At 39.9% G+C, this 26,878-nt stretch overlaps 1 protein-coding gene across 1 annotated transcript in view; it reads left to right on the forward strand.

The window, feature by feature from the left end:
- Nucleotides 1-26,878, forward strand: part of LOC141005129 (discs large homolog 1-like protein) — a 127,017-nt gene that overhangs the window by 9,928 nt on the left and 90,211 nt on the right. The window lies entirely within an intron of this gene.

Raw genomic sequence — 26,878 nt, forward strand, 5'->3', positions numbered from 1 at the left:
GCTATACTTTGTGGATGAACAGGCTAGAGGGTGATATCTTACAGAACAGTATGTGCTCTAGTCCAGCGACTACTGAGCCGCTGCTCAGCTGTTGGTCTGCTAAACATGTGACACCCTGAGAGACAGGAAACTGGGTTGATAGGACACACACTTCAAAAGACTAGCTCTCTGGCTGGCTGGCTGGCTGTGTATGATGTCTGACTGATTCACTGAATGACTAACTGACTGACTGGTCTCAAGGCAGGAGAGAATACTCGGCAGGCAAAATTGAACACATATGAGGCTGCAGATTGTAACCAACAAAATACCCCTCATCTCACCGACTTCACTACGGTCTCTGCTAAAAATGCGACAAAAACTAAATGCCACCTCTAGAGCCAGTGTTAAGTTTTGTTTGGGCTACTGTAGAAACATGGCAGTGCAACATGGCAGACTCTGTGGAAGAAGACCTGGTCCCTCTATAGATATAAGAGGCATATTCTAAGTTAACGAAAACAGAAACATTTTTAGTTTCAGGTGAATTTTACAAACTACACCTTTTAAAAGCATCAGAACCAACATGAGCTGCAGGTTTAATTGATAGAGGTGCTTTCAGTAGAACAGAACTGCAAATAGGTGTGAATGTCAGCGTATGCTTGGAACAAAACTTGTTCTTGTGATTTGGCAAAAGTGTTCCAAATGGTAATTCTTGACAGCAGTGTGGTGAGCCTGCTGTCTTAGAGACGGGGAACGTGTGGTAATCGTTCAAATAAGGATAACAGAGCACACTTTCTCTCCTCAGATACATTCATGGCATTGCACTGTAGGAGTTTGTACGCACAAAAAAGTGGCAGAAGTAGTTATGTGAAATAGAGAGCTTGATAGAAAAGTTACTTACTTACTGCCAGAACAGATTCAAGGTGCCAATCACATTGGTTTGAGTATCTAGAACTCTACTGAAACAAATTGTTGGAAGCATCCTCCATAACTCTGACAGTGGTCAGGCATGTGGGGAGGATGTTTAAGATGCTATTTGACAGCATTACAAAGAGACAGGTGTGGCTCAGGAGGTGGAGCAGGTCTTCCACTGATCCTCCTCAAGACACTAAACATGCAAGGTCATACACCTCGCACAGTAGCTTGCTGTGATAGTGTGTGAATGGGTGAATGAGAGGCAGATGGTACAATGCTTTGGATAAAAGTTCTAAATATGTGTGGTTATTTTACCATTTACTTTGAAGCAACAACTAAATACATTAAATGAACTAATAATTTAAGTGCGTGTGAGAGACAGATGGTACAGATCTTTGCTGTTAGTCATTAGATTTACCTTGTTTCTGTGACTTTCCACCACACACACACACACACACACACACACACACACACACACACACACACACACACACACACACACACACACACCACCTGATCCTGCACGTTCAAAAGCAGTAGTTGGTCAGGAGATTCTTGTGTCACTATACTGGATATCGTCAGGATTTTATCAATACTACTACTGTCATTGATACTCCTTAACGGTTCGGTTCCTTATCAAAACTCTAATTGGTTCTTTTTCACTACAAAATAATTGCTTTTTAAAAAATATATTGTTTAAAAAAATACTACAGGATTACAGTTGAATGTTTGAAATTATTGTCTGTAGAACAACAACAATAATGTTTTACAACAGCAAAATTACAATAAACTCAATAATATTTCAGTGGAAACAAACCTTAAATGTCAATAAAATAAATGATATTCCTGACATCAAAATACTGAGTGAACAACAGTCGGTATCAGTCCTCCTCCCTATGGCTATGTGATTTCCTGCCTGTACCAGCAAGAGTTTACAAAAATTTGCCCAATTTTTTTTGACAGTTTGGCTACATACAGACAGCTTTTGTTTTAGTGTTCTGGTGGCGTTTCTGTAACGATTCGCTTTTTGCTGGCAAAGGTTTTTATTGCACTTACAGTAATGAGTGTAGTTGTCAACTCAAGTAACCTTTGAGTTATCTTCACCTGGTTCCTTTCACCGTCTTCAACACAGCCTCTCTGCTCTGCTGACTTAATTCTGTGTGTGTGTGTTTATAGCAAGGCTACAACAATGTGATAACAAATTACACATAATGATAAAAGGTACTGATAAAAGAGCCTTTAACTTTGGAGCTTATCAATACTAATGTAGCCCTGGGGGCCCATTAAATACCAGGTTTCACAACCCATTTGTACTTATGTCATATCAGCAGACACTGAGATACAGATCTAAAATCCAAGACAATATAGTTTCATATCACAATAAAGATATATTGATAAATTGCCTACTTGATACATACTAGGGGTATCGCATTATATTAATATTGATGTTGATTGTGATATTTAAAAATGAAATATTAATACTGTGTAAAACTTAGAAGGTAGAAGATAGCAGTTTTGCACCTTAACTCTGGTTTCCACCTGGCATAAAACATTCAACATTGGATTCAAAGTCTTTTAGTGTGAATGTTCTTTTTGGATGCTTTTGTACAGTTACTGAATACAGACTATACAAACTCTCTCTCCACCTCCCTACACTTGTATTTTGAGTGTAATTCATTGGCCAAAAAAAGAGAGAAAACACACAATAAATAAAGTTAATGATGAATGTGTCCAAACATTTTTTTTTTTAAATTTGCCATAGATATTGCAATAACATTGTTATTGTAAATTCTTTAGGCCATGATAATCGAATAGTCAAAGTCTGAGATCGTGACAGCACTAGTTCATACTCAATCTAATTTGTGACTCAGTCTTGATTGTGCTTATCTGTGGACTTGTCTTGGACTCAGGTGTTTGCACTACATTATCTGTTTGAAGGGTGAACACTTTGACCCCCTCTGTAACCTTGCCCTGCCACCTTCAGCCATTATGTGCATGACCTTCTGCCATGCTGGCAAACACAGGGATTGTGAGTCTGAGACTGGACAGAGACTCAAACTCACACTCACTGTAAAGTCTCTCCCCCAGATTCTCAAACACGACCTGATCACAATACGATGAGGAAGTCTTAGAAAGAAGCTGCTTGGCCTTTTAAGTCAAAGGGATCTGGTGAATGATCAAGGACTGAGACATAAACACAAACACATTCACACACACAAATAAGTCTGTAGTCTGTCGGCAGAACAGACTGCAGGGATTCCATCTCACATTTATCTGGTTAATCTTGTTTATCTCATCAAGATAATGGATTAAAAAACAGAGGGTGTCCCCTGAGCTCAATACTGCTAGATTACTGCTAGAGGATGTTTGAGTACATCCCCTCTGATCCTCCTTGATTCATTTCTTCTTCCCATCTTCCTCTCTGACCCTGTTGGACTATTTTACTATGTGCATTGTTGGTAAACAGAAAAACATATAAAAAAGTTGGACTGCACTGGAAATTGCCGACTATACAATAATTAGAACATAGATTTTAAATAGATAGATGGATTCAACCAGGAAGTGCAGGCCAATCTGATCGGTTGCACCTCTAATCATGATTTAAATATCAAAATCAAAGATTACAGCAAAGTATTCATGGATGTGTTTAATAAATCCTTCTAATAATGAATACTCAGATGTTGAGCACATCTACCGAACACGTTCAGAAGTATCTCTGCCTGTGGAGATTGTCGTCAACATACAGTTTGTGGATTTTACTTTCCATCAGTATTCTCCCCTCTATCTTTCCCAATCCTCTTTCCCTCTCTGATATATCCAGTCTTAAATCCTACCCTGGTTTTAACCGTGTGTGATTGTTGTTTGGACTTACTGAGTGTCACTGGCCTCCTGTGCTCCAAGAGAGCAAGAGTCTCCCCTCTCCTAAGAGGCTTACCTTAGGCTGCTAATAGACTTTACAGAGGTGGAGCTATTTTCGGATGGACAAAGAGGAGAAAAGAGAGAAAAAATGAGAGAGGCGCACACAGACACCGAAGGAAGGGGAGAGATCAAGTCTGTGAGCGAGTGCATGAGCACGAGGTCCTTGTTATCTAGATTTTCTGGGTTATTTTATTGGATTTTTTGAGAAAACTCCATGCTGCATCATTCCACTGATCCATTCATCTGTGCAGCCTTCCAGCTGGCACTGTGGTGTAACTGGGAGGAGAGGTCACGGCTGACAAATTAATCAACAGAGAGGGTATGAGAGGAGAGGAGTGGAAGAAGAGAACTTCTCAAGCAGCTGTAGGAGTATTGAGCCCAGAGCTATGTTTCTGCACGAGGACTAACACAGCAATGTAGGACTGCTGTTACTTCATGAGATCCTCAGCGAAAGGTTGAACGTCCTCGCAGCTCTGTAGGATTCACACTTGTTGTGAGGAATTGGACTTGTAGGTCTTTGGATTGTCCTGTCTGTAGTAGGGCTGACACCTACTGGGCCAGCAGGAGGGATACATGTGAAGATGGACCATCGCAGCTCTTTACCATCAATAAATGTAATGTATCCTCATTTACTTTGATTACAATTTATTTTTTGACCCACCTGCTGTTAACTTAGAGCAACTGAGGATAAATCAACGTCAGTAATGAATGACCAGCAGGCCATTACCTGTGGTGTATGAAGGTCAGGTACACTTTGGTGCATTTTTTTGTCAGCTCTATATTTTTGCATGCAGAATTTGTTTGTTTTTGAAGATGCAATGTGTAAGGTGTGTGCAGAATCCTAGTTAAAAACATTCTAAAATTATCAACAGAATGTGAAGAAACAAAAGAGTTGACATTGTGTCAAAGATTTAATGTATTGCAGAGAGATCTACTGAAGTTAGCATGCTAATCAGCTAGCCTAAACCTGACCTGTCTCGTAATACCACTTTTTACCACAATAAGTTGGCTACACTTCACTAGCTGTCGTTGCTTCTTTAGTCTAATAAACAAAATGAACCCAGGAAGTGTCAAGAAAGGAAAAATTCTCACAATTATTTTCTTTATATACCCAAAAAATACACCTTCTAAATTCCAGTTTCCCTCTTTCTCAAACAAAGATGAGGTTAAATGCTCCTCTGGCACTTAACCTCTCTCCTGTCCTCATTTGCCGTGTCTCCTCATCCCCAGACTCAGAGTCCTGGTCAGAGCCGCTGTAAATCCTCAGCACTGTATGCCCTGTTGTCAAACTGGCCTTCTTCGATCTTATGTTCTTATGTCCGGATCTGGTCGTGTTTGCTCAGAGGCTGCTGAGTGCGGTTCCGTTGCTGGTGGTGTAAACACCAGCATTCCTTTGTTGCTCCGAGCCAGTCAGTAAGCAGGGCCACTAGCTGCACAGCTAACTAAGCTAACTGAGCTAACTAGCTAACAGCAGCTAGTGCCTTCAGCCAAAGATAGCTACAGCAAAGAGCATAGAGAGCAGCAGTTACTTTCCTGATATGCTCCCCCTTATTTGTTTGAAGTAATCTTTGACAGGTGGCCAGGTGTGTGTTTATATAGTGTCTGTATGTGTACATACCTAAAGCACCTTACGTACTATTGTAAAAATTGGAATATTGTATTTTTATACTTGGCTTTGATTACTAATTACTTTTCAGATCAAAACTTTTACATAATAAACATGATCATCTTGGTCAAAGACCAAACCAGCTGTTTCCAACAATTTTGACTTGTGGCCTCAAAGAAAAACATTCATTACTGTGTCTAGGTGAGCGTCTGTATGACAGTGATTCTCTTTAAGCAGTTCTACATGTACAAAAGAGCCACTTCCCCTCTAAACTTCTTAGATAGTTTCATTTAAAATAATATGTGAGGCTTTAAGAAATCTAACAGAAACAAGAAAGATCAGAGAAAGGTCCAAAAATGAAAACAGATTTCTTTACCAGAACGTCATTCCTCTCCAATAAATCATTTGACGACTCCTCAGATTAATCTTGTGACTCTCTGGAGCTGCCCGACCAATAGGTTGGGAATCACTGGACTAAACTACCTGCCTTTAAATAAAGTAGTTAAAACCATGTTAAAACTGTAGCCACAGCAGTAAAATGCACCTTTACATGTTGATATTTTCAAAACAAGTAATTTTACTTTGGATACTTTACATACGTTTAGCTTATGATACTTATTTACTTTTGCTTAAGTAGATTTAGCAAAGGAAGTCTTTAACTTGTAATGGACTAGATTTAACATTACGTATTTGTACTTTTGCTGAAGGTAAAGATCTGAGTTCTTCTTCCACCACTGGTCTTTAGCCAGTATCAACCTGTTTCCAAAGCCTGTCTTATGGAAAGTACAGGTTGGCACCCATATATATTCGTGTTAGAGGCGCCTTGCAAATCATCTTGGAACAAAAAAGGTGTCACATCCTTCTGAAACACTGTGATCCAGTCCCTGATACTTTTGTGGTTCCCCAGAACTGTATCAGAGGTGCTAGGAATCACGGAGGCTGGCTTAAAACCAAGAGGAGCTGAGTAATTAAGAAGAATTAGACCAGGACCAAAGGTTATGGCTTTAACATTAATGATAGCTGCCTGCTTAGCTCTATTCCCTGTAGTGGCTTCCCTGTAGTGGCTAACCAAGTACTCTGAACCTTTACAGGCATACAGCTTTGACACTACACTCGACTAATTTACTCAGTAACACATTAAGTCCAGACAAAACCAAACTTCTTGCAAGACTCTTGATGTGTGGCTTACTTAAGTTTTCTTTGAAGGGTTCCTGCCATAAAAAAGGTTTCCTACTAGAGTAAGTGACAAAGCCCAAGTAGTTTCATGAAATCATAAAATGATGGCTGTACTTACTCAGTCTGATATCAATAGTTGTGACAGAAACTGAATGAAACTGCTGTAATGTGTTTTTATTGTTTAGTATCAGTTTGTGTCAAAGTGGAAAAGCCAGTAGTCACCTGAACTGGCCCAAAGCTAGATTGGGTGCTGCTAACTTTCTCAGTCTAATCCATCCAAGTCAGTGTCCAGAAAACCTAGCCAAATCCAGGAGCCGTGCCCAGGCAAGAGCCAGCACACCTTTAGCTATTAGGTCCCAGACCTCAGCCACAGTCAGCCCAACTTGGCTGGTTATGAGGGTCAACTCTGGATGTCATGGCTGGCTTCTGTCTGAAAAATAAATCACCTGTCTGGAACAAAGGAGCAAGCAGGATAGAAAACTCTGGTGGTGCTGAGGAAAGTTCAGAGCAATTAGTAGTAGTAGTAGTAGTTTGTGATGAAGGCTGTTCCTCATAGCTAAACAAAATAATTTTGTATTCCCACAGGAACAGAAATGTGTTCACCTTGTGACCTCCTCCTGTTCAGTCAGACTTTTCAGCTTTTGTTTTTTTTCATCAGTCTATTGTCCAGGTCAACCTAACAGGCTAGCAAGCTAACATTAAATTGCTCAGCCCATGTCATGCCTGAGTACAGCCAGAGCAGCTAATCCCTCTGAGCAGATGACTAATCTCACACACACACAACCACACACACACACACACACACACACACACACACACACACACACACACACACACACACACACACACACACACACACACACACACACACACACACGACAAGACAGTCAACTGTTCACTTCAGGTTACTCTCGTCTTATAATTGATTTTCAGGAGGGAAAATTAAACAGCTTTGTGACCCCGTGACCTTAGCCTGTCAGGATGGTTTAGAGAGTAGTTCAGGAGGATTCTTTGTGTTGTGAGTCAAACAGATTAAATAATGTTGCCCTTGTCCCTTTTGTACTGCTGTGTAGTGCCGGCCTGTAGTATAAATGAAAGGTAGAAATGATGATTTGTCATGATTGACTGGAAAAAATGTTTCCTTAAAGATTATATTTGTCCTCAAGTAATTGCAGGGACACTGTTTTCACAGATTCACAATTTGAAGGCGACATTCAAATTGTGACTCATGTATTCAAATGACAAGAATACATCCTCTCTTTACCGAGAGTGTAGGGTTAGAAGGGGTTGTTGTATATAGAATATGTATAGATATATATAGCAGTTGAATATGTTTGTCCAGTCTGTCTGACTCAGTGTCCCTTTTTCTGAGGTTTGGGCAAGTTAGAATCTATGACCCCGACCATGACTCTGAGGTGTCACTACGCTGATGTTATGTTCAGATAACGTTAGGGGATGCAACAAATTCATAAAACAGCCAAGCGTTTCCATCTACGTTGTCACCAAGTCGCCGATGATAGTTGGCCAGTTCAACTTTAATTTGTAGCGTGTCGCACCTGTTCAAATTGCGGGCTTTTGAAAATGACTGAAGATGTGGACTCAAGTCATTGTGACCTGAACTTGAGTCGACTCAAGTGACTGTTTAGATGACTTATAACTTGACTTGACAGGAAATGAGTGACTTAAATTACTTGCTAACTTGCTGTTCATTTTATGTTATCAGTTTAGTTTTTTAGTTTTTTGTCTTTTCTAGTCTGGCTGTCAGTATTTCACTGTTTAAAAGTGATGGGGAGGGAATATTTCATGAAAGAGAAGAAATTAAGAAATAAATCAACTTTAAGTATCAAATACTGTTATTTGATTTTTGTTTGATTACATTTATTTTACTTATGTTAATAGTTTAAGTACAAAGTCAATTCATTGAGTTTTAATTAATTTTAACAATTTTAACAAACTCCTCTTTATTAATTTAAACAATTTCCACTTGGGGATAATAAAGTATTTCTGATTCTGATTCTGATTCTTTGTCATACTTTTGTTATGGAACTGGAATATCATCATTAGACAGGTACTAATACCTTGTCTTTTCTTAAAGACTATGTTTAAAGACTAAGATTAACAGGGTAAAATGATGGAGTTATGATATTTTATATTAAAAAAGGTCAAAGGTCAACTTCTCAGTGACTTCATAATATCCTGCAGAACAGTTTCTGGCCATTATTAAGTGTCATAGTTCGGGAAACGCAGCATGCCAGCAATCGCGAGGCAGTAAATCTGTTTTTTTATTAAATAATCAAGTAAACTTTTTTTTTTTAAACAAAATTGATTTTAGTAATTGATATTTATGTCATTCATAGCTGTCATCTGACTGTGTCTAGATCCAGAGAGGCTGTGTAGTGTATTACTGCTGTGTTACACAGAATGTGTAGGCATTTTTACATTAATACAGCTCATATAGACGTTCTTGAAAAAGCTAAAGCCCTTACATACCTTTTCATTTTCTCTCTCAATGTCAGCAATAAACCTTGAAACAAAAAATATTACACGTAATATATTACGTTATATTAGACATGGTTGAGATAGAATGAATATTCAGTGAACGTTGTCCAGGTGCTGCTGTGTCTGTGTTTTGCCACATAGTGGCACTGTATGTATGACTAACACACCAACATGTTGATGCTCAAATTGTTGTGCTGCAGAGACTTGACACTCCACTTCTGCTGTTCTAACCTTGGAATTAATAGTTCTAACATTTTTCATAAATGACAATCCATTAATGGATGAAAACTAACTTTTCTGCTGCACAGTTGATATTTAAGCTGCCAGGGTTCAGACAGAGTTATCGTGTCCTCACTCAACATTTTAGAGAGAGAGGTGGAGCTATATATAGAAGAAAATTCACTCATGTGGAAACTGAATACACAGCTGGTAAAAGCTGATCACATGACCACATTTGAACTGTTGATGTATGGAGTCTGTTCTGATTGGTTACTGTGTAGAATGGAGAATCCGCCACGATTGGCGAGTAATGAGTGTATGAGGTTACCACACACACAAACACACAGCGTAGTTATTTCTGTGCTGGCTGACCTACTAATGTTAACATGTAGTGCATGCCTGCTAGGCTCATGATGTTGCATCCTCGGTCTCTCCCTCTCTCTCCCCCATTTCTGTCTCATTCATTCCTCATATGCTTTCTCTCCTTCTTTCTATCTTTCAGTAATTTGATGAGTGATGCTGGAAAGATGACGTAATATCTTCACACTCACATTATATTTTATGAGCCATATGAGCCAGAACGCCTGTGGCTATCCCAGATGTATGGATCTATTTGTGTGTACATCGGCGTGCACACACATTAGCATTATCTCCTTCTTTTCCTTGCCAAGCACAGAGGGACTCACATGCAGCTGTTCTCAGGACAGCTAGCTTATCACGCAAGCCAAACCTTCAGGAATGCACTTGACCTAAAGTTGACTCCTTGAAAACCAAGATTTATTCTGAAATAATCCAATTTGAGGAAAATCCAGGAACAAAACATGTCAGAAAATATTCATGATATTTTCCTTTCGTCAGGCATCACTTGGACTTATCTCCATTTTATGAGAGCTCTTAAATTTACTCTTTTAAACTCCTCCTGGGAAGAAGTCTCAGAGGAGTGGGTAGTTGGCCTCGATGTTTGAAGAGTGATATTCAGGATGTACTAACCTTTACATGTACTTTACTAAAACTTCAAACACAGAGCCGTAAAAATGTCACCAACAAAAAAGTAAACTCCAACAAACACACAGAAGAGGATCTCATGGATTTCTGGTTCAAAATTAGAGGAATTTCGAATGTATACATAATCATATACTGTAGATAACTAAACTGCATCACAAGAGACGATAATAAAACAAAATATTGCTAAAAATCTTGATCAGGATGGATGCAAAGTACAGTGTTCCCTCCAAGAACTTCTCTTATGTCATGTCTAATTAAAGACTGCTCTCTAGAAATGTAACATACAGAGAGACTTTGCTCTGCAACATGGTAAATACATCAATTATTTATTAAATATTAATGCATCACACAGAAAGCACACAAAGTTTTACATGTTTATGCCTAGGACGGTTTTTGAAGATTAAGCCCCTACCATGCTCAGAATAACCTTTCATGTCATTGCATTATTTATATGACTTGTCTACCTGCATCAACTTCTAGCCTTAATTGGCTCCTCCAGGCTCGTTAGTATCGGTGCATCGTTTGACTGCGTACAGTTGGAAAACCTAAAAATAATTTCTCATTACGGATTACCAGCTTCAAACGACACTTGAGGGATACAGTCTTGTGTTGTGGATTAATAACTTTAACAGTTAACATATGTAATTACTTTTGAGACCTCTTTACTTGTCTCTCCCTCTCTCCCCACATCTTTCAAGTGACCTTAAAATCACCCTCTGTTCGCTTGGTTCCCTTGCTTCGTCCTCTGCTTCTTTCTCACACATTGTTTCACTCGCTCTGTCTCGTTCTCTCTCATGCTGCGTTGTTTGTTTTCCAGTCGAGGTGAGAAGACAGAGACAACCACTGAGAGACTACTGTGTGTGTTTGGGTCTGTGTGTGTGTGATGGTCCAGATGGCCCAGACGTCAGCATCAAGAGTGCGCTTTGACTTGTTTGACTTCCACTGCCCTCTATATCTCATAAATCCTCTCCTCTCCTCTCCTCTCCTCTCCTCTCCTCTCCTCTCCTCTCCTCTCCTCTCCTCTCCTCTCCTCTCCTCTCCTCTCCTAATGTTTAATCATAAGCTGTGACCACCTACAATAGGTGCAAAATTTACTGACTTGGAATTTCTTTTGCTGATATAGTTTGGTAGTTTAATAAAGCTGCTGTAGCAGTATGTAAGTAAATACAGGTGAAAACATTTGCCTGTGTTATATATATTATTTATTAATTTATGCTAGAACTTATTTTGTTTAGAAATCAGTTAGGTGTTGAATAGGCTGCTGCAGTTTTGTACAAAAAGTGGAATCACTATTAGTAACTGGATACAGAGACAATTTGCCAGTAACTTACACCTAAGGCCATGTTTAGACTGAATTAAAAAAATGCAGCCATCTCATTCATTTTAATTAGGCCAGTCTGGCGACGCAGCAGGGGTGCAAGCACAGAAAAAAATGCAGAGTCGTCCGACAAAAAAGTTCAACTTGGCTCAACCTTTGCAGCAACGCAACGCTATGATGTCATCCAGCAAGCCATTTCAGTGACCAAACACATACGTGCAATCACACAATCTTGGCTGATGACTTTGTAACTTAAACTTCTGTATCTGGTTGTACTTTTTACCTGGTTGTGGATTCAATAATTTCCACTGTAATAACTTTCAACTAATCTAAATAATCTGTACTAATCTGTCTCAGATAGGGATGGGACGATAAAAGATGTTAGCATGGATCGCTATAAAAAACACTGGATTTTCATTATCGAGATAATCATGAATATCCACACATGATTGACTTCAGAAAAGCTTTCCAGCTCACTGATGCACAGTCCTATATTGGTTTCCTGATTTACTTTGTGTTGCCTAAGCCGTGGCTGAAAGCATGTCTTACACATTGTATCCACCACAAACACAAGTTAAATCAGATGTGTGTGAATAATATGGATTCCAATCTTCAGAATGACAGGAAGAAGAGACATTTTTCAGACAATTTATGAATACCTTTTTAGGATTCTTTGATTGTTTGATTTTTGCTAAAAAAAAAAAGTGTGTCCTATCTGTGATGCAACATAAATAATTGTTCCTTAACAAAATTGATGGTGAAATGATATCAGTATGTTTTAGTGCAATTTTAAGACTTTAAAGATCATTTGATTGATAGTTGGGATAGTATTGTGAATCACAATTATGTAGGACAGGATAATCGTGACATGGAAATTTCATATCGTCCCACACCTGGTCTCAGAGTATTATAAACTACTGTGTTTTGGTGCTTGAAGGTTAATGAACTTATTGGATCATATTTTTCGTCCGACCTGTAGCTTTTTGGCATTGCTTGAACATTGTTTTTGGTATGAAAACCTGTGTACTCCCAACTTTTTGGCAAACAGAGCAAATCTGCAGCATCTCAATTAGTATGGACCGTACACCCTACCTTCTGGTAGAGCAAAATAAGTGTATACATTTTGAGATTTAAAGTTTTGTCAAGCGCTGGCTTACAGATTACGCTCTGTGACTCTCTGATGATACTTTGTGGTCACCTGGGGTTTAAATGGCTCAGTGGCAAAGTAGTTGACCCGCTGCATGCACAGTGGCAATAGTGGTGTGTTCAAATGTCGATAAACAAGTCACCCCAGTAATTTGTGTGTGTGTGTGTGTGTTTAGGAGATCCTGGCTTGTGACTCTGGGTGATGTACAACATTGCCTCACTCATTCAATCTTAATGTCTCTCTACCCCTCTCTCGCTCTCCACCAATGTAATATTTGGTCGATTCAATCATCAGTAGCCCGTATAAAACTGAACCTTTACCCCCTCCTCCTCACTCTTTGTGTGTGTGTACTAGAGTATGACTTTACGAGGCAGGACATCACTGCAGCAGGTAGAGGGGGGGGGGCACTCAAGAGACAACACATTTTAATCCTCCCTCCACCTCTGTGTACAGGTCTCTTTCTCTGTCTTTCTTTCTGTCTCTCATTGATCTTGCTTTTGAGAGGCGGGCCAAGAGAGGCAGTGGAGCGAAGCGAGAGAGAGTGAGCAAGCCAGAGAGCGAGCGAGAGAGAGAGAGAGATAGAGAGAGAGAGAGAGAAAGAGGCACAGATAGAGAGAAAGGAGGCAGGAGAGAGAGAGAGAGAGAGAGAGAGAGAGAGAGAGAGAGAGAGAGGAGGGGAGCGATAGAACGAGAGAGGCACACACTCACACAGATAGAGAGAGAGGAGATAGAGGACTGGGACTGCTGCTACAGAGGAGGACAAGAGAGACCACATCCATACTAACACACACATGCACACAATTACATGTACACATTCATCCATTCATTCATATACACACAGGCACACACATACAGACTGACCCACACATGCTGACGACAGCAACAACAACAACAACAACAACACACTGAAAACACAAACACATGTGCTAACACATTCACACACACACACACTGACACACATGCAGACAGTGACCATGGTGCTCCCTGCATCCTGACCAGCTATGAGGATTACACAGATGAAGATGATGATGAAGATGAGAGCGATGAAGAGTGAGAGAGAGAGGACGCTGGCCTGCCACAGCTGAGGACCGTAGCCAGGCGGGGGTGGGGGGGGCAGGAGGGAGGGAGGGGGGGTGGCGGTGGTGGGGCCCGGCAGAGTGGGGAATTTTGGGACGAGATGGAGCGCGGTTGATAGAACACATGCATGTGCATGTGTGTGTGCGTGTGTATGAGTGTGTGGATGTGTATGAGTGTGAAATGTGTGTATGAAGAATAGGATGCCCCCCCAGCGCGGGACCGGCTAGCTAACGTTAGCCACATGTTGTGCCACTGCAAAGTAGCATGCACCAACAACACCATATCTCTGATGTTTGGATGCAAGGTAGGTAGAGAGCTTTTATGTGTGTGTGTGTCTGTGTGTGTGTGTGTCTGTATGTGTGTGTGAGAGAGAGAGAGAAAGAGAGAGAGAGAGACGTGCAGGGGGTAGAGGTAAAGTAATGGACAGTGAGAAAGACACTGACTAAGGCAAAATGTGCTGAGAGAGAGGAGGAAAGAGGTAATGACTAAGCTTGTCAAGGGACTCTGTGTTGAGGTAAACTAAGGTGAGAGTTAGTAGCCGGCAGGAGAGAGAGAGAGACAGAAAGGTCCTGGCGCTGTGTGTGTGTGTGTGTGTGTGTGTGTGTGTGTGTGTGTGTGTGTGCGTGTGTTTGTTTGTTAGAGAGAGGTAGAGACAGGGAGAGAGAGAAGCAGGTTTTTGTTCTGCTGTCTGATTTCATATACAAACTCTGCAGCCAGTTTATCAACTACATCTTCATCCTCAGCCCTGTTTCTGCAGCTGTGGTATCTGATGCTTCTTTTGAAATCATCACTAAAAGTCATTTAAATCTTTGCTAGAAATGCCACAAAATTCATTTATGTAACTGAATGTTAAAATATCTTTATACTGTTACTTAAAGTGGCAGCAGACAACTTTTCTCCCCTAGCATTTCCAAGTGGTATTATTGTTGGTGCCTGTTTGGTTTCCACTTTCTCAGAATGGCAAAAAACAGTTTGTGTAGTGTAATTGTATAGTGATAGCAAGGTTTATAGGGAACCAGTGTAAACACCGATGGTTTCATTACACTGTGCAATCAACATTTACCTCAGAACGATACGTCCTTGGTAAATTTTGGTCTTATCGTTGGCAACTTGGTGGTTGGGCTGCAACTGATGATTTATTCATCACTGACTAATCCGTCAGGCATTTTTGTAATTAATTGTTAATTGTTAAACCATTGGACCAAATAATGAAAAGTACCCATCGAAAGTTCTCAGAGCCCGAGGTGACATCTTCAAATAGCTTGTTTTGTCCAACCAACAGTCCAAAGATATTAAATTCACAATTATAGAAAGTAGAGAAAAATAGGAAATCCTCACATTTGCGAAGTTGGTACAAGCTCTCTTAAACAATTAATCGGTTATCAACATTGCTGATACGTAATTTTGAAGATGACTTGATTATGTGTTGTGATATCTGACAGTGAGGATTGGTAGCATCTGTATTTTAATGTTTCCGTTAAACATTCTCAAAGTTAACGTAAGCGCTTCTCATAATCTCTGTAGTTTACTGTCACATAGACAAGCAAAACATCCCAAATTATATCACAATCAATTGTAAATAAATTTAATTTAATCAAATCATCTTGGGCTAAATTGCAATCTCTTTTCTCAATTTTGAAACGCTCTGTAGGCTATAGCCAGATTTGCAATATTCTATGAATTTCTTCCTTTTTTTTGCACCTTTAAAACACAATATTGCTTTAAAGATAGTCCTTTTTTGGCACAAGCTTCTCATCCATCATGCTGCCAGCTATCACTTAAGCTGAGTTGTTTACAATATATCACCTGAGAAAAGAACAACATGAAGTTATTTGTCCAATCTACATTGCCATCGAGTTGACTACATCACTCTGTTGGTATGTTTATGTTGGATCTGCTAGTTAATGAAGTTCTGTGAAGTTTGGAAACAAAAGAAAGAGGACGTAAAATACTTAAAACGCTAGTGAATTTTAATTTGTATCAGAGATCTGATCAAGAAATAAGTTCAAGAGATTCAGTACCATTTCTGTTTTTGTTTTTTTTACCTGACTGTTTAGGTTTGATATGCAGCCATAGTATCTCCAGGTGCATTTATTTTTACTTTCATATGCAACTTAGTGGTGTAGCTCAGTGGTGTAGTGGATAGAGTAGCACTGAAGGTCTTGGATTGTGACTGTGACCTGTGTTCTTTCTGTGTTTTTTCTCTCCACAGTCCAAAGGCTCGAAGGTTTAGGTCAACTGGTCAGTCTTCATTGTATTTACAGTAGTTTAACCCTGTAGCATTGTTATCATGCCTGATGTATGCAGGGGTAGACTAAAGACTCAGATTCTTCTGCATATTTCTCTCCTGAGTCAACCAAATTCCAGCAATTGAAGCAGAATTAAATTAAAAATGGGAAAACTGTAGCCTCTTGACGGGGCTTTGGCACCTCTAACCCATTAATAAATGAATATCACCATATCCCTTACAAGTGTGCCTGCTTGCTGATTATATAATGTCAGGCTATGTTAAGTGAATGAGCTTAGGCTAAAATTGGCTAAAAATCATCCTCTTGCAAAGTACTCTGAGTGGAAAATCAACACATGAAATATTTAAGTTCCGCCCAAGCGCTTAAGAAGCTGTGCCTTTGATGTGGAGGAACTCTTGGAACACTGTGCAACATCTTTAAATAGGCATAAAACACACAGCTAACTCAAAAATGGCTTCATGAATGGGGCTATAAGTTTGTCTAAATCACGCGGTGAAAACTTGGCATGAGTTTGAAAAATAGGATGAGAGACAGAAAGAAAAAAGCAATATATGTGTTTTGAAACTGAACATTTCATTTAGTGGTATAAAGATGTTGTATTCAGCCCAGTTGCCAGGATAAAATGTTGGCAAGTAATGTTTCTGCAAACCACTGATACATTCACTTTTGTACTTGTCATAGGCTATGTACGGTATTGACATTTCTAAAAAATATTTCATATCACATTCATATTTTATTGTTAGTGGAGGTGGAGGGGTTGGTGGTGGAGTTACACAGAAGGCTGCCAAGCCAGTGACTGCAGTTTGAGACTGTGTTTCAACATCTGTAAGTGTGAAACCACTGGATATTTTTAAGGAGACCTTAGCACGAATTTCAGCTGCGTTTGTGGCAACAAAAAACTGATATTTTTAAGGAGTAGTCAAGACATCTACAGCCGTGTTTGTGGCAACAAAAAACTGATATTTTTAAGGAGTAGTCAGGACATCTACAGCCGTGTTTGTGGCAACAAAAAACTGATATTTTTAAGGAGTAGTCAGGACATCTACAGCCGTGTTTGTGGCAACAAAACCATGTATTTTATGTCCAAACATGATCTTTTCCAGACTCTTAAGCAAGTGTTTTTGTGCCCAAACAGACCATAACTAAAACACAAAATTGAAAATAAAGCATGAGAAGAAAAGTAAAGTTGCAACATAAAAATGTCCTTGGTTTGCAGAAATGTATGTTGCCAGCATTTATTCTGCTGTCACATCAGTGTTGATATTTCACTGATTTGATTTCAAAGAGCGATTTCCTGACAAATTCATGTACACTACTGTCATATAAGAACCTACAGTAGGATCATTGTATGTTGTTGTCCAGTTCAGCAGTTAGCTCATAATAAACTGTATGGACTTCACTTCTGTCCTATTAGATCAGCTCACGATGACTGCCTGTTAGATAGAGTCAGGCAGAGAGACAACTGCTAGGCTGGAGCTTCAGAGAGAGAGAGAGTCGACACGAGTGTGTGATATGGTAGGAGCACTGATTTTGTCCTCTACAAGTGTAGCTGGAGAGGGTAATGAGTGAGTGTGTCCTGAGGATGATGAAGGAAGTTGCTCAAGGCTTTTCATTTCTGTTAGAGGGGTTTTTCGTGTTGGAGAGGTGGTCGTGTTGGTCAGCTGACATCATCCATTTGCAGAATTCTATCAGTTTTTGTGTTGAAAGCTCAGACTCTTCAATGTCATCATTGGACTGTATTCTGTATTTCCATACGCAGGAGTAGCTTGGGTAGAGGCAATACTTTTTTCATTTCCGTCTGTATGTCTCAGGGCCCAGACACACCAAACCAACATCAAAGAACTAGTGATAATGAAGGCAAGCTGTTGTGTCGCCACATGTCACCTGTGTCCCGGCCAAAAGTTGCACTTGGACACACCGCAGCAACTACAGCCGAAAGCCAACAAGCTTATACATTCTACCTCTGCGTGACAGGAAGTAATTCTCCATACCACCAGGTGGCAGTAGTCTCTATTCGTCTTTGATTTCCCAGCTTGGGATCAATAAAGTATATCTATTCTATTCTATTGAAAGTGGGAAACTGGCAAAAAGTTGCAAATGACACTGGCAAAGAGGTGGAGGCAGAGCAACAAGGAGAATTTTACTAAATGGGTTAAAATCATGGACGCTACAGCAACAAGATCAAGGGGCTTTCCCTTTCTTTTTCCATTTTTCTTCTTGTGCGATCACCAGATGAGCCGATGGGCTCAGCTGCTGAACTCTCGCGCTCAGTCAGCCAAAAAGCTGCAGACAAGGGCAGACTAGTGCCTCCTGTGCAGGACACAAAGCAACAACCAGGGCCAGAGATGCTCACCAACAGCCCCAACATTGGCTGACTGCCTGCTGTTTGGGGCGCTTGTCTATAGTGCGTGGCTCTACCTAGGTGCAGCAGTTTGACGTCATGAGAATGACAACAGTGTTGCACTCCTCCTCCTCCACCTGCTCCTCCTCCTGTTCCTCATCCTCCTAATCTATAGCCTAGTCCACACTTACATAGGTATTTTTGGAAACAGGTTTTTGAACCTTTTCATTGCTGTTTCAGAAATAATCTCCATCTTTACTAACACACCTGAAAAGGCATATGAAGGGCATACACATGCTGGTGTAAACAGGAAGCAGATTGTCTGCTCTGTGGTTGGTTGCTTAGCTGCAGAAATTACTATGGACAATTTACTTTTACTGTCTCTTTAACATTATCTACTTGCTTACTTCTACTTTAAGTTTATATTGTATATGTTACAGATACCAGGGCGAATATCAAATCAATTTTTCCTGAAAACAGGACAAAAATGATGAGGCGAGGGAAACGTGAGAGACTGCTCTTCACAGAATCCTCCTGGATTCAGTATCCTCTTATAGTTAATATAACATCCCTTCATCAATGTATAAACTTAAAACTCCACAATATCATAACTAATTCTATAATTCGAGTTCACATTTACAAACAATGCACGAAGAAGTTTTCAAAAATGTCAATTTTCAACGACCTAGAATGCCATTAACATATTAGCGTATGTATTAAAGGCCAAAACGCAAAGAAAATAAAAACATTGTAACAAAAACCTGTGTACGTGTCGACAGGGCCTATGTTAATTGTTGGACTGCAAACTCACCTTGAACATGCATGCTGCCACTTGCTGTATTGAAGTGTGAAGATGCTGATTTGGTCAATGAAGGCAATTTGTCTTTGTTTTATCAGCTCTATTATATAATATTTATATATTGAGATAATATTCTCGCTTCCAACTCATGCAAAAGCCTGTATGGCAGTTCAACTTTTAACTTGGAGTATGGCAAGATGAAGCATATTTATATTTACCTTTGGACACAAAAGAGTCACAAAATTTAGTTTATTGCGAAACCACAAATTTATGGCAGGATGAACATAGTTTAATAGTAAATTTTGGTTTCTCTTTTTACTCAAGTAATATGCCAAGAATCAAACCAGTGTTTGTAAAAGTACTGGAATGAATTAGCTGTAATGTCAAGTGATGAAATCTAAATGATACTGAACTCTGTAGAGAGTGAGCAGACAATAACAAAGAAAACATACAGTGTAAAGATGATTTAACCACATGTAAACATAAGATACAAGCAGAGAGACAAGTATATCAGAGAAACCCAACCAGTGCACGGAGGGTAGAGGAGAGTACATTTTATATATACAGTATATGAGGGTGAACTACATTCATTTTAAAGCCTCAGCAATGTGTCCATTACTGAGGCTGTATAAGTACCTGAGTAGATAAATGAAACACCCGCTAACTAGGTCAGACATTTTAACACATTCAAAATAATAAATCTGCTGAGGTCCGTGTATTTTTACTCAAGACACTTTGCTGACTAACGGCCCGGTGAAGTCACTCAAGTTTTAAAGATTTCTGCACTTCATCAGACACATTCAAACTGTTCGACCAGATGTTTTAGATTTAATGAAGGTATTTAGAAACACTTTTCAATTTAACATTTAAAATAACTTAAATTCAGTCACAATATGCTACTGCTCTTCATACCGTCCGCTTTTATTACCTGATGATGTTTATTCTATTTGTTCTTCAAACATTGTTGTCAAAGTTTAAAGTACAATTCCAGCTTTTTGTTGAGCCTTGTAGGTTAAATACATGTTAAAGGATAAGTTCACCCAAAAATGAACATTCAGTCATTATGTACTCACCTATTAAAGTTTCATAGTCCACAAAAAATTTCTGGAGCTTCACGGCAAAACTTCCTTAAAACATTCCCCTTAACATCTGAAGTAGGTAGATGGGGACATGTTTTCAAATGTCAAAAAGACGTTTCAGCATAGTCTCTGAAGGCACCAAGATCCCAAATTGATTTGTGACCCTTGATGCGCGGTCAGGCTCGTGCATTCACTCGGGATAGGTGTGCACTGATATTTTTAACTAAGCAGCTACAGTGAAGATTTCGGCTTAAAAAGGGGTGTAAAGAACATCTTTTAATATCAATTTGGGATCTCAGGGCTTCCGAAGACTTGTTTGATTACGGATTGAATAATGATTACGTGTGACAAGGTAGACAAGCTTATGTTTTTTTTTCTTTTTTACATTTTAAACTATTCTCAATCTAATTCAGTTGTTTAGGAGAATGCTACAACTCTGTTTTGCTGTGAAGCTCCAGATATGTTTTGTTGTCCACAAAACTCCCCCTGACTTTCAATCAGCATGGAGGTGGAGATAATGATTGAATTTTCATTTTTGGGCGAACTTATCCTCTATGTTTTTAAAGGTGAATTTTAGCTTTCTGATAACTGCAAATATCCTCTCCAAGTAGTCCGTGTATGACTCTTACTGAGACAAGATTCAGTCATATTACGTCATCAGTAGTATTAGTAGTACACCACCCTTGTGTGATTGGAAAAAAGAATCAAAACAATCACTGGATATTTAGTCAGAGAAAAAGAAAGAATTTCTGAATAATATACTGTTGTTTTGAAGATTTTTATTATTATACGGGTGGGAAAGAAAATGTACCAGTATTTAACCAGAAAACATACATAATAATTGTAATCTGCTTTGACAAACGTGTCCAGTGATTTAGCATTTGTATTTGTTACTGTCATTGCTGCTAAATGAATCTGGTCGTCAGCTGCTCTCTGATGTTCTTGTCTTGCTATGAGGTAGTTCTGAGCGTGATGTGAGGGATAGAGAGAATGAAAAGATATAGAGAAAGAGAGAGAGATGAAGGCACGTGTGTGTGTGTGAGAAGTCCCTTACGGCAGAGGATCCCCTGCTCTTTCATATCTCACCAAGCGTGACTAACGCCTGGCTTTACTCTCTCTCTCTCTCTCTCTCTCTCTGACAAACACACACACACACACACAAACCAACACTTAGACATGTAAGGGGATGCTGAATCTGCTCCCAATCTAGTCACGTTTCTCTGGCTACGCAAGACTGGCTGACACACTAACACATGACAGCAACAGTGTGCATGCGTGTGTATCTGTGTTCGTGTGCGTGTTTGTGTGTGTGTGTGTGTGTGTGTTAGCAGTCTGTCTGCAGGCACAGTCCTGATTAAGAATGCTTGGCTCTTGCTAGTCGAGCAAGCAGAAACACACACACACACACACACACACACACACACACACACACACACACACACACACACACACACACACACACACACACACACACACACAGACTGGGATGTTGAAACAGACATATTTGGTGTCTCTGTTCATTCATGCATTAATTCATTCAGAGGTGTTTTTGTGCCATTCGAAAATCAAATGCCAAATATAGGATTATGGCTGTGTGTGTGTGTGTGTGTGTGTGTGTGGGTGCAGAGGGCAGTAGCAGCAGCGTTGTGACAACAGTGTGAGCCAGGGTCTCTTCAGGGTCTTAGTGCCTGGCTGTTCAAACGCTGCTCTCCAGATTATTTTGAGGCATATCTGGCTAATTGGCGAGTCGACGGTGAATAAAAAGATCAGAGCGAGAGGCGGGGAGGAAATGAATTGTGCTGAAGGCAGGTTTATATCAGTTAATTTTGTCAGAGCGGTGTTTACTCCCAATCAGTCTAAATGAGGTTAAAGTATGCAGCAGGGTAAGCAGGGACAGAGCACACACAGCCACGTCCGTTTGAATTCGCCGCAACGAGCTGAGACTGTTCTGCACAGCAGCCGCCCACTCCCTGCCCCAAAACACAGTTTCTAGGATAGCTTTTTGCATCCAGTGTAGGGTCAGATGTAGTGATATTGCTTTCATTGTTGTTGCTCTGATAAGCCACTAAGCTTCCTGTCAGTGAGTGTTAATGTCAAAGCTTGAGGAACATGGATTGATCACACATCCCTCAAGAGGCCTTCCCTTTCCCCAGGCAGCCATTGTAAATAATGATTTGTTCTTAAAGACTTGTCTGCTTAAATAAGGGTTCAATTAAGTAAATAATAAAAAACAAAACTTCTGTATATAACTGAAAAGAGAAATCTAAATGACAGTCTGAGCCTGAGAACAAAACATCTTCTCTTGGGAGAGAAGTCTAATTAAGTCTGTGGGCTGTGTAGTTACTGATTTAGAGACACAGGGGGAGCTGTATGATAAATCTCACTGGCACACTTGTTTTTGTAGTTTATTAGGACATCGTATTGACATTACATTCACCCCGTGGATGCTTGCCCCAACCCTTCAGCTACATGTCCTTTCTCTGACCCCTTAACTCTAACCTAATTCTAGCCTCTTTACGCTAAACTAAAGCCAGATTTTCATCACCAAATTGATTGTGAGTCTCCACAGTGTGACTGTGAGTAGGGGCTTTGTAATTAATATACACTCAGAGAATCCATCTCTGGCTTTCTGTTGCCTACCTAGAGAGATAGCAAGTCAAATGCCAAAAGGTCAAATGTCACATTAATGGGACTGACTGTGTGACTGTCTGGCTCTCTGTAGGGGAGGTGAATCTATCTCTTCTCTAAGGCTGCAGGCTCTATTTGTATCATAGTGGTGTATAATTTAGCTTTGCTTACACACTGCTAGACCTAGACCTTACTTCAGTTCAGAAACGCTGCATTTCTGACTTGAAATGTTGCCTATAAACCCTGTACTAATGTATGAAATGTGTATAAAAAGTATGTTAAGAAAACACTTCCTAACACTGAGCTGTACATTTCACAGTTGTGCTGAAAGAAATGATCTCTTCAGACTCATCCTTCCTCCTCATGTACATCCATCATTTATGACAGTAGTCTTTAATAATACATTAATTCACATTGCATCAGAGGCTTCTCTTTGATTTATATGATCAGTATGTGACAGAAAAACAAATCATAAAAATGATAATGTAATTATAGTTTGTCGAAATGTCATGAAAATGTTCCTCTAAACCTGATATTGCAATAGGTTATAAAATCAACATGGAACTGTTACATCACAGGAGCGGCAACATAAAGATTAAATAATACAGCAACCTATATCTGTAAAATATGTCAGGTTAAATTGGATTACATATCTGACTTCTATAGAGTAGGTAAGGGGCTGTGTTCTTTCTCTGTTTTCCATGTCCAATATTAGGTGTTTAGGGAACCCAAAAGAGATCCAGGAGAAGGCCACCTGATGAAACTGATTACTCATAATGTGAAAGGTGCAAAACAGAAAGCAGCTCAAAAATGAAATGCACTGAGAGCATCACAGTCAAACGCAAGAAATTATTACTTTTGGAAAAGATGATGGCCAAACTTGTTTCCCCCGTTAACACTAGGTTTTAGGCCTGCAATGACTTGCCGAATGCACGACCCAGACACAGCACAGATAAATATAAACATCTGTCTTTACTTAGAGGGAACACATGAGCAGGAGTCAGGAGACCAGGGGGGCAAACAAGAGGTACATCCCCATCCTAAGTTTCCCTCATGTCTTTTCCTTGCAAAGATAGAGCAAATATGTTTAAGAGAAATGAGACTTTCTTTACAACTTTACGTTGTATTAGGTGATGTCTGTTTCTGATGACGAGGGCAGCAGATCACAGCTGGATCAGCTGTCAGTTGGCTTTAACAGCTGGAGAGACATTTGATGAATTTGTGTCTGCAGGTGCATTGTGCTAATATTGCTAAAGGCACACAGTTACAGAAAACACTGCCAGCTGTCTGTAGTCTGTTACCTGTTTATCAAACACCTGCACATGAATAAAAAAATGCATTCTGTATCCCTGCTGTGTCCTGCTCAGAGGCACATAAACCAGTTCTACTGGGAGAACGTTGTTATATTATTTATCAACGATAAATGAGTTTAATCTGTTTTCACTCTGGGATGAAACTTAAGTGATGTTTTGATATTCGAGATCAGTCCGATCAGCTGCAGCATCAAATAAATAACTTGCGTCCAATAACTGACCACGACTGCTGATAAAAAGACTGCTCTCGTGTATCCTAGCTCATCGCTCATCAGATATCCATCCTCGTTCCTCGCTCGGTAGAGCACAAATAAGAGCTTTGGGGATGGCGAGAATCAGGCTGATATTATGACAGTAATATTATGACATTTTTTCTCTGACATGTCATTACATATCTTAAAAATTGCTCACATCATGATGTAAATAGCCTCTCAATTGTTTTATCTATTCATATAAGTGTTGAGCTGTGGTTAAATGAAGTTGAGATGATATGTGATTGCTACAAAACCTTTTAAAAGGGCTTTTCACACAATGCAGCATTTCCCATAGGAAGTGTGTGACTTCTATTTTGTGCCACCGGAGGATATTTGGGACGTCCTCTGACACGAGAAGAGCTTTAGATACACGTATTTGTACATTGTTGTAGATGTTGAATTCCGTGAAGTAATATGCTTCAAGATCCACCCAGACAGCCCAGTTGGTCTCGCCTCCTTGTTGGTCTTTTACAATTATGTCCATGTTACAACTCACACACACCAAAATCGGGTCACAAGGGCAACATTCATATTCAACGGGAAGCGAACAATCGCCTTTGTGGGATGAAAAAAGTTTGGGATAGTGTGATGCTCATGAACCGATAATTAGGGCAAACAAAAGTCTGATTCAAATTTAAATCTCCCCGTCAGTTCCACTGTGAGACATAGAAACTCACCACAGCACTTTCAGGTTTACTCAACCGTTTGATCCGTCTCCCACAATACAGCAATAATGACAGGAAAAGTCAAGCTTAGAGGAAATATATTGATGTCCCTAATGTGAAATTTTGACATGTGACACATTGAAATGTATGTAACATTTTGGCACACTCATCCTTTTCTGTGTGTGTGAGTTGGCATGTTGTGGAATTTAATATTTTTGGATAAGAGAGTTTAGCGGTCCTTTAGTGGTTGTCTTTTAGAGGTCGACTTAAAACCCTTGCTCCTTCACTACTCCGGCTGCGAGAGTAGATCTAGCGGGTGTATTGCGTTTGGGGAGATTTTTATGTAAAGCAGCAGCAATGTGTTTAGTGTTGCCTCTTTTGAATGCATATAGGGGAAACGCTACACTTTTGTAGTTTAATGGGAACTTTGCAGACTTTTCAACCAGCTTTGTAGCACTACAGTGTGGGTAGTATATGCAAATGAACAATGGACTTTTCTGCCAGCAAAAATGCCCCAGGTGATTTGTCCTCTAGCGAATTTTCTCTGTTGTCTCTGGTCAAGTTGCACCAATTTCAAAAATATTTGTCTTTCTACTGCATAGTCAGCCCAGTTTTATGCAAGGGCTATCTTTAAGTGTCCCTTTAACCTTGTGATAAAGTCAACTACAGTACCTGCAATATACTGAATGAGTGGCTAGATTATACTTGGATGGATTTTTCTGTGTCCGTGCTTTATTAGGTGTGTGAGTCTTTGCTGAAATTACTTTGTAATCTTGGTGTTGATATGATCAGAGAACCAACATCCAATTCCACTAGAAGCTTTAAAAATCCTCCTCGAACTCTCTTTATCAGTAATTCCTCTTCCGACTGGACTCATACATTTAAAAGGTAACATTAAAGAGGGATAAAGGATTTCGCCTGGATTCAATTCATCACTGTGCGTCCTGGTGGGAGTGAGTGACCCTGTTGTGAACAGAGGGGCCGTCCTCTCAGCTGCTCAGCTGGCTAAGTTACACACCATGTAACCACAATGTCACGGATACAAAACTAGCTTCAGACCCGGTGTCCCCCCTCTCCTCAGCTTCACTGGCTCTCTCCCCTGTGCTCTGTCCAGTAAAGCAGAAAAAACATTTTCTAAAAATGATGAAGAGAAGTGAGGGAGTGTGCGTGTGAATGGGGAATGAGACGAGGGAGAGGGAATAGTGAGAGTTACTGTAGAGTGAGTCGGAGATGTGCAAGAGAACGAGGCTTGATGAAGGTACAGAGAGAGGAAGAGGAGAGAAAGAAACAGTGATTCCCTGTGGCAGGCTTGTCTCCTGCTCACTGTCCTCATTCAGTTTAACGTCTCATTTTGCCTAAAAACGTGTGTTTCAAGTCAAGTGTTTATGTGTGTGTGTTGTTATGTGTGTGTGCGTGTGTGCTTTTGCATTCACATATGTAGAATACAGGAAGCTCAGGAAACAATTACTACCATGCTGGGTGTACACCTGGGCTGCCCCATGTGCTTACACACAAAAACTGCGCAATAGAAAACATTTCACTACACATGCATGCACGCACACACACTCATACATGTACATACAAACACACACACACGCACACTCTGCTATGCTCTTTTATGCTTGCTGCAATTTTGCACTAATCCTTTCTTCTTTTCCAGCTTGACTTAATCTTCTGGACTAACCTCTTTCTT

Source organism: Pagrus major, chromosome 11 (genome assembly GCF_040436345.1).
Source record: "Pagrus major chromosome 11, Pma_NU_1.0".
Lineage (NCBI taxonomy): Eukaryota > Metazoa > Chordata > Actinopteri > Spariformes > Sparidae > Pagrus > Pagrus major.